General features: G+C 31.6%; 1 pseudogene; it reads left to right on the top strand.

Moving 5' to 3' along the window:
• The first annotated feature begins 4332 nt into the window (after positions 1–4332).
• On the top strand, positions 4333–8566 carry LOC145960131 (uncharacterized; annotated as a pseudogene).
• The last annotated feature ends 1139 nt before the right edge of the window (positions 8567–9705 follow it).

Here is a 9705-nt window from a genome sequence, read left to right as displayed (position 1 = left end):
ACGTATATTATATTATATTATATAAATTCTAATCCCTGCATGCATGCATCCGATATCCGGTTTCACTTCTGTAGAATTTACAACCCTTGCATGTTACGTAGCCTTCTATCGATCCCTTAGATCGCCAATTAACATATGGCAAACACACGGCTTTTCTTTACGCAACGGTCACTCGTCCCTTTGAGAATTTTTCCTATCATAAAACTTTCTCCCGGATCATGCATGCTGAATCCTGATTTTCCAGAATTCATTCTGTATCCCGCTTTCGTAGAGTTAATATCGAGTCTTCAGAGAGTCTATCTCGCGTCTATATAAATAAATTCTGAGTTATTCAATAAATACGAGCGTCGATCATTTACCTCCTGAGATCACCCATATTGGTAAAAGAATTGATTATATTTCTTTTTTTGTGAGCTTCCTATTTTTGCGTCGAGCCGTTGCTCGTATTTGGGTTTTTTTCATTATTATCTCTGTAATTTCTTTTGATTTCTTTGTGTTTTGCGAATTTTCTTTCAATACATTAATATTTTAAAACTATGTTATAAATTTGTGTGAAATATGAATGTGAACTCTACCAGATCCTTTCATATATGAAAAAATTTTTTATTGCTTTGACTTTTGTGTGATGATATATATAATTTAAAATATTTCTTAATATCATTTCGTTCAACTGCTTATATGTTTTTGACATTGAAAAGGACCTGGAGTTAGATTGAAACGTCTGTCGACAGAATTTCTCACGTATTGTTTGCGGTTTTATTTTGTAAGAGTGATATGCTCTAATAATTATGTAATATAATTTAATAAGTCTTTCCACGCACTACGTTCAGCGTTTTTGGTTCTATTGCCTTTATCTTCGATTTGCGAAAATTAACAATTATTCATGTTCGCATTGTCGGCGTCACCGCAGCACATATACACGTTCTTTGTTTATACCATCAGAACAGACGACTTCTAAGATTTTTTGTCTCAGTTCTTACGCACGACTCCGATCTGCGTTTTGGAGCACAGGTGAGTGACTCGCGGCCGCTCAGGCATTTCCAATGCGATTATAATAATATTCTTTTGCGAAACTCATGTTATATTGTAATTTTTCTTCCTATTACTATCTTTGAAAAATTTTTTTGAAAATTGTATGATAGCGATTTGACATTATGACATCATTATATCGAACACTTTATTGACTGCGTTTTTTGTATATATTTTTGTATGGTCCCTTTGTGATTCGACATTGAAAATGATCCGGAGAGGATCGAAACGTCTGCGCTTTTATTTTCAACTTTGATTTAACGGTTTTTTATATCCTTTGAGGAATAATATTGGATATGTTTAATTTGCTTTTTTGATTTGTTGCTCTATACCTTAATTTACGTCGAAAGTCAACGCTGGTGGTTCACATTAGCCTTTTTGAATAAATCTTTATTGATTTTTTAAAAACTTTCGTTATATCACAATAATTCTTGCGAAAAATTAAATCACTAAAAAAAATATATATATATATTACTATTTAAAAATTATCTACATAAATTTAAATAAAATAAATATAATAGTATTCGCAAATGACATAAAATTTGCTAATTTTTAAAAAATGATACACATGTAAAAATTGTAAAAGACCAAGAGAAAATGAAATATTAATGTTATTAACATATTACTTAATTAAAATTTTAGGCCTTCACGATTACTCATGTTTGTCAATCGGCTAAAATTCTGAGACCTCAGACAATCTTGGATCTTCGTATATCTTAATATTATTGATAAACTTGTTGGCTTTATTACTTAGCGTGCCACATGGAAATATCATTCCTTCCAATTTGCGCTTTCCGCTTTTATTTACTGCAGTTCTATTTTATCAAAGCATCTAGTCGAATCAAACATTGACCAGACATTGATTTTATATCTTTTTTTGTTGGTTACGTAGGGAGGGAAAAATGCTTTATACATATCCGCGATATGTAGGACTCCCCGGACGGAGCAGATCCAAGTCTACCTACTAAAGAAACCCTCTCTTTGTAAGGCTTCGCTGTCATTGTCACTCCGGGAACTGCTGTAGCATTACCTCCTTCATTACGGCGCGGGCTAACTACACCGAACTAGCGGTGTTCAAGCTCGCACAAGTTCCTATCCTCTACACAGTCGTCTCTCAGTGATCTAAGGAGGGCTCAGGGGTGGAACCCAACACATCGAGTCCTTCTCCCCCCGAAGTCTCCCATCCTTCACCATCCTCAGTGTACTCCATGGGTTTAGGGAGTTCACCTAGGATAGAGGAACCGGAGGGCTGATGGGTTTCTCCCGCAGTTTCCCCATTAATTTCCTGGATAGAGGACTCTTACCCTTCCCGACCGAAGTCGGGAGGGGAGAGTCTTCCGTCCGCGAGCGTAGATGGCAGCGAGACTTTGTGGTCCGTTTTAGAGGCCTCCGACGGGATCGCCTCATCGGATCTGCTGCACTCTTGTGTGTCCTTTTCCGGACGGGAGAAGAGACATTGGCTCATAACGGAGTCAGTCCCCTTGTTCCTATCCGCGGGCACTGCTGAGATGCCGGGCTTGGGAGAACTCTCCGAAGGATCTCCCCCTACCCGCGCATCTTGGCTCCTATGCGGGTCTGATTTCAGCCCTGATTTTGTTTTATGTATTTTATATATATATCTATTTTTCTACGTAATACATATTACTTTTTTCAGTCTTATATAATATAACGTCATACATCACTCTGTCTTTAATGTTCAAAAAACAAAGTGTAAATATTAGATGTTCCTTCTGCGAGATGCGTTATATTGTTCACGATAAATCTCTGTAGAAAAGTAGTGGCCTCGTTGCCACTTACACTTCAGTATATACTTCTATTAAACGTTTTAGTTGAGTTTCTCAACTTGCCGATGCCACGAGATTTGCGAAAATGAACAATTTCTTTTTACAATAACAATTTAATCTTGCAAATAGACTGCTAAGATGATTCACCATATTGTTATTATTTTGTTGAAATACTATTTAGAAATTAATTGTGCAAACAGTTATTAATCTTTTATAAAAGATCAATATTTTTACATCTATTTTTTTTTAAATATATCTATATATAATTGCAAATCACAAATTTCAAATATATTTTTCAAAAAATTAATTGTTGTAAGAAAATATAATTTTTGGAGAGAAATCTGGAACAAATAATCACTATATGTCTACTATCTACAAATAATTCAATAATTTATATGCATCACTTTCTACGCAACAACGCAAGTATTGATAAAATAAATATTCCCAAAAAGAAATAAAAAAATTTACGTGGCTCGTTATTAGATTAGATGTGTGTGTTCTACTCGCTCAACAATCACACACTGACTCTAAAATTTCTATTTCGCACTTTATATTTCACCTCTAAGAATTCGAAATCACGAGTTCCGAAAAGCAACATAACGTCACATGACCTACAAATATTTGCTTTTACTCACAATTTTAAGTACTTTATCGGGAAAAAAAGAAAATATTTATTTCTAGAATTCTAAACATAAAAAATTATGAATTAAAAATAACTTTAAGCATTTATTTCTGACTCGCTATTTCTCATTTCTAAAACTTTTATTTTGTAGTTCTGAATGTATGACTTTGGAAGGTTATTATTTGGAAAATTATTATTAACTGAAACTAAATCAAACGACGTGGTAGTGCAAGTACATAAATATTAAAAAACAGATATGACACAATTAGCCAAGTACAATAAATTATATACTATTTATTTATAATCTACATTAAATTAGAATTAGAATTCCTTTAATTCCTAAAGCGTATTTTTTTATAATTGATATTATTGTAAAATAAAAATAAAAATAGTAAAACATAATAGAATATATTTTATTCAGATTTTATCATATAATTTTATAAATGTATCGCGGTATTGTAATTATTATTATTTTTAATTAATAAATTGTATAATTTTAATTATTCGAAGCTTCGAAGGTTGAATTATCGAAGTATCGAAGGGTCGAAGCTTTGAACCTTCGAAGCTTCGAAATTTCGATCTTTGAAGATTTTAATATCGAAGCTTCGAAGTTCAAATGTCGAAGCCTTCGAAGTACATCACTAGCCCTAGTTATAAACAGTGTTCCGATTAGGGATTCCGTGCGCGCGCATGTGCGGTTCTGCGCATGAGCAATCGTGACGTCACAGTTGCCTATAGTAACGTAATAAGCAATATAAGCATATGTGTAATAACGTGTACAGTTTTGGCGGGACGCTATCGCTATGACAGGAGGAGGACAATAAAGATCAATAGGAAGATCAATAAGAAGATAAATAGGATCATATAAGGTAAGTGTTTATTATTATAAATTGTAAGATGGACGGTTTTATACAAAAAGGAGTTAAAAAATCGAGAGTTAGACATTTCCAATCATCATAGTTAGATGAAAATATTTTTAAAGGATGGTTAGTTCGCCATCCTACGGAAGATTCAGCTTTATGTCTTGCATGCAATAAAACCATCACATGTTTTAAAGCAAATTTAATTCGTCATTCACAATCGGTCCCACATTTAGAACAATTAAATATAAATAAAGAAAATTTAAATGTCAATGTTTTAGACCAGCTATGTCCAACCCGCGGCCCGCGGGCCGCATGCGGCCCAGTTGTTCCTTTTGTGTGGCCCTTATAGATTTTACATAGATCCTTTTTTTTATGCATTAAAAGTCAGTCTTACCGACGGCGTCGCCTCAAGAGTCTTCATCCCCACCACACTATCAGCTATCAGCCGAGCTGCCAGATCCGAGACGCAAGCAACATGCACACGTAGTGGAGAGGGTAACGGATATGTGAGCGTATGTGTGAGCTAGCCGAAGCGCCGAGCATGCGCCGAGCTCACACGTACGCTTACGCTCACATGTCCGTTACCCCCTCCACTACGTGTGCATGTTGCTTGCGTCTCGGATCTGGCAGCTTTGGCTATCAGGCATGTTGAGACCTGTATGTGTTTGTTGCGAACGAACGTAATATACTGATTACTGAGTGCTGTGCGTATCGTAACTCGTGCTACTTTAAATAAGGTAAATAATCCATCACATATTATTTTAAAATCTAATTTTAATATCTAATTTTAATATCTAATTTTATTTTTTTCTTCTAGTTTTTAATACATACACCTATATCCTATATTATTATCATGTCGTCAAAGAAAAAAAGAAGAGTTGAAGATGAGAACCGACAATTTCAAAGAGAATGGGAAGACTTATATTTCTTTGTTCCAGTTAAGGATAAAGCCATATGTCTAATTTGTCGTGATTCGATTTCTAACTTCAAATCATATAACATGAAAAGGCATTTCGATCAAAAGCACGACGAAATTAAACAACTTACTACTGGTGAAAGAAAAGTTAAACTACAATTACTTAAAACTAGCCTGACTGCTCAACAAAACGTATTTCAGAAACAAGAAGCACAATCAAATGCGATTGTTCATGCCAGCTTGCGAATTTCCCATATTATTGGCAAAAAAATGAAACTCTTTTCAGATGGCGAGTATATCAAAGAATGTATGATGGCTGCAGTAGAAGAAATTGCTCCAGATAAAATTAAAGCTTTCACTCAAATCAGTCTGTCTCATCAAACTGTGACACGCAGAATTAATGGCATAGCGACTGAAATTTCTGCAACGCTTAATGAAGTTGCAGAAAAATTTGTATGCTTTTCACTAGCTCTCGATGAAACAACGGACATTAAGGATACCGCTCAACTTTCTATTTTTATTAGGGGAGTCGACAAACAAATGAATGTAACAGAAGAATTTCTCGATCTTGTAAGTTTGAAAGACACTACAACTGGAAATGATATTAAAGATGCGGTCATAAAGTGTGTACAAGATCATAAACTTGATTTAAAAAATCTAATTGGCATCGTAACTGATGGAGCACCTGCAATGATCGGTAAAAACGTCGGAGCTGTTACATTGATTTGTAAGCAAATTGACGATATGGGTCAAAGTTCAAATTATTTTGATCTCTTCATTTGTCATTGTTTTTTGCACCTTGAAAATTTATGTGCACAAACATTGGATATGTCCCACGTGATGTCTATTGTTATTACAACAATTAATACAATAAAATATAATTCTCTGAAACATCGTCAATTTCAAGAGTATCTTCGTGAATTAGAATCTGAATACGGTGATTTGATTTTCTATGCAAAAATTCGATGGTTAAGCCACGGGAAATGCTTATTAAGGTTTTGGAACTTAAGAGAGGAAATTTCTATTTTTATGAATAAAAATGGGCAGGATATTTCGGAACTCCACGATGAACAATGGCTTCTAGATTTATGTTTTCTCACAGATATTACAACAAAATTAAATGAACTTAATCAGCTGCTTCAAGGCGAAAATAAATTAATTACAGATTGCTATCAACACATAAAAGCATTCATGATGAAATTAAAGCTTTATGAAAATCATTTGAAGTCAAATAATTTGACGCATTTTCCGCTTTTAAGTAATTTTAAAAATAGGCGTAAAAACTTTTCGAAATACACCATCGAAGTAAAAAAATTGCACAACGCCTTTGAACACAGATTTGCCTATCTTCAGAAGCATGAAATGATTTTCAATATTTTCATATGTCCTTTTAGCATTGAGGTAGAATCTGCTCCAGAAAACTTACAATTAGAATTGATAGACCTCCAATCAAATATTGATTTGAAATACATGTTTGAGTCACATAATAAACTTGAATTTTATCAAAAATATATCCAAGAAGATAAGTTTCCTAATCTGAAACAACTAGCACTCCGTATTATAGCTTCTATGGGAACCACGTATCTTTGCGAATCTTTTTTTTCGAAATTGAAAATTGTGAAGTCCAAAAATCGCAACAAAGTTACAGATGAGAATTTAACAAATCAACTTCGTTGTGCCTCCTCCAAATTACCAGTTAATATAAAAAAAAATAGCGGACAAAATTGAAAAACAAACCTCGCATTGATTAGATAAGAATTACAATTTAATTAACGGTTATATAAGAAGATATTGCTATCATTAATATTTAATTTTATGAATATGTATCACTTTGCATAAAATAATAAAGACATTTAAATATAGTTGTATGTAAAAGTATTTGAGTTGAAATTTTATTAAACCTAATATTTTTCGGAGAATTCCAGCTATTATTATTATTATTATTATTATTATTATTATTATTATTATTGAATTTAAATTTATTTATTGTATTGCGGCTCACTTCACATTCCTAGTATTTTATTGGCCCGGTAACGATTTTGGGTTGGACATAGCTGTTTTAGACAGTAATAATAGAGTCGTTTTGTCACATACAGAAAAAGTGAAACGCGCAGAGATAAAATTAGCAGCATATTTTGCTGAACATAATATTTCTTTTTATTCCGCGGATCATTTAATTCCACTGTTGAAAGATATCTGTGCAGAGCCTGAAGTTGTGTTAGATCTTTCACTAGCTCGAGATAAATGTACAAACATTGTTACTAAAGTAATTGCAAAGCGCGAAGTGCAAGAACTTATTAAATATATTCAGAATTCTAAATTTTCCATTTTAATAGACGAAAGTACCAATATGAACTAAAGTTATGTGTGTTCTTGTACAATATGTTTCACCTTTAACAAAAAGAGTAACAACGCAATTATTAGATCTATTAGCTTTAGACGCAACAGATTGTTCCACGAATAAAATTTTTGAAATTTTTAAAAGTATGCTTGATAAAAATAAAATTTCTTTACAAAATATTGTTGGAATGGCAAGTGATAATGCCTCTGTAATGATTGGATGCAACAATTCTTTTATGTCGCGTTTAAAATTAGAAATTCCGAGTCTTGTTGTATCAAATTGTATTTGCCATTCATCCACGCTTATAGCAAGTAGAGCTTGTGAAAAACTTCCCGAATCTTGTGAAAATTTGCTTCGAGGAATTGCTAATTATATCTCAGGTAGTGCAAAGAGATACGCAATTTTAGGTGAATTTCATTTTTAGGATTATTTCAACGTGGAAAGAAATAAAATTTTAAAATTGTCGAATACTCGGTGGTTAGTATTACATAAATGTATTGTTAGATTATTAAATAATTGGGATGTTTTAAAAAATTATTTTGTTTTGGCTGTGATAGAAGATAAATTAAAATCTGCGGAAATAATTTTAAGTCAATTGAATGACCATTTTATTAAAGCGTATTTATTATTTTTGAAATATTCGTTAAATTTTTTTAATAACTAATGCTCTTTTTCAACGTGTAAAGTGTTGATTCATACTTTGTTCGAAAACAGCCATCGATTAATTCGCGAAATAGCGACAAATGTTGTTATCCCAAAAGTTTTAGAAAATATTGTTGATTTTAATGTAGAAGATGAAAATAATTTTCGAAATGTTAATGATATTAATGTTGGACCCGAATGTGAAAGTTTTTTACAAACATTACCTTCAGAATGCGCGCAAGAAATTAAATTAACTTGTTTACAGTTTTATATAACTGCCATTCGCGAAATGTTAAAACGTTTGCCATACAATGATATTGTTTTTCAACAATTAATGTTTTTACAGCCAAAAATTGCGCTTTACGATGAAAGTAGAATCCAATTTAAAGACTTAACTTTAATAACAACGCGTATAGGGCACATTGATGTGACACAATTAGCTTTCGAGTGGACAATTTTACATCCGTTTTTAATAATGAAGAAAAAAAAGAATTAGAGTCTTTTGAAATAGATTTAATGTGGAAAAAAATATTAGAATTTAAAAATTTTAACGACGAGAAAATGTTTCCAAATTTAGAGTCATTAGTCGAAACAGTCCTTTCTTTTCCACATTCAAATGCAGAAGCCGAACGAATTTTTTCTATTGTTAATGATGTTAAAAATAAAAAAAGAAATCGATTATCAAACAAGACTGTTTCCACGATATGTACAATAAGATCAAGTTTTCAAGCTAAAGGCATCAATTGTACTAATTTTGATGTAGATTCCGAACATTTAAAACTACACAATCCGCAAAATTTATATGCAAAACCAGGCAATTCATGTGATGGTTCTTAATATACCTTTATTTTTATATTATGTTTTTTATATTATTTTTTTCATATAATTAATTTTATACATCTAACCATAATGACTCTCTTTGTACATACTGTTATATTTCCAGATTTTATTTTATTTTGTTGTATTAGACTTACGTTAGATATTAGATTCAGATTTTATTTTATTTTTTATTATTAACAATATGATAACATGTTTATTTTAACTGTAATATTTTAACTGTGATATTATTTGTGTTTTAGGACCTGCTATTTGTGCAATTTTTTTTTATTAGACACGTTAGATATTAGATTCAGATTTTATTTTATTTTTTATTATTAGCAATATGATGAAATGTTTATTTTAACTGTAATATTTTAACTGTGATATTATATTTGTGTTTCAGTACCTAATATTTGTGCAATTTTTAGTTTTAATTTCAGATTTTAATTGTATATTTATATTTTATTATTGTCAGTATTATTTATTAATTAAGAAATTTTTTGTTGTTATATGAATACTGGTAAGGTTTTTGGCAGTTTTCCTTACCCTTGCAACAAATGTTGGTATTCTTTGAGATGTCTGACAAATAAAATATTTTTGTTTTATTTTGTAAATAGAGTGTTTTATTTAAAGAATATATAACCTTTTCCTCTTTCCTTTTATCCTTTATAATAATTAATATGTATAAA

The sequence above is a fragment of the Camponotus vicinus genome, unplaced genomic scaffold, assembly GCF_025532165.1.
Source record: "Camponotus vicinus isolate PSW18456_S1 unplaced genomic scaffold, iyCamVici1.0 SCAF_10, whole genome shotgun sequence".
NCBI lineage: Eukaryota > Metazoa > Arthropoda > Insecta > Hymenoptera > Formicidae > Camponotus > Camponotus vicinus.
Note: the sequence above shows the minus strand (reverse complement) of the source record. Positions and strands in the feature narration are given on the sequence as shown.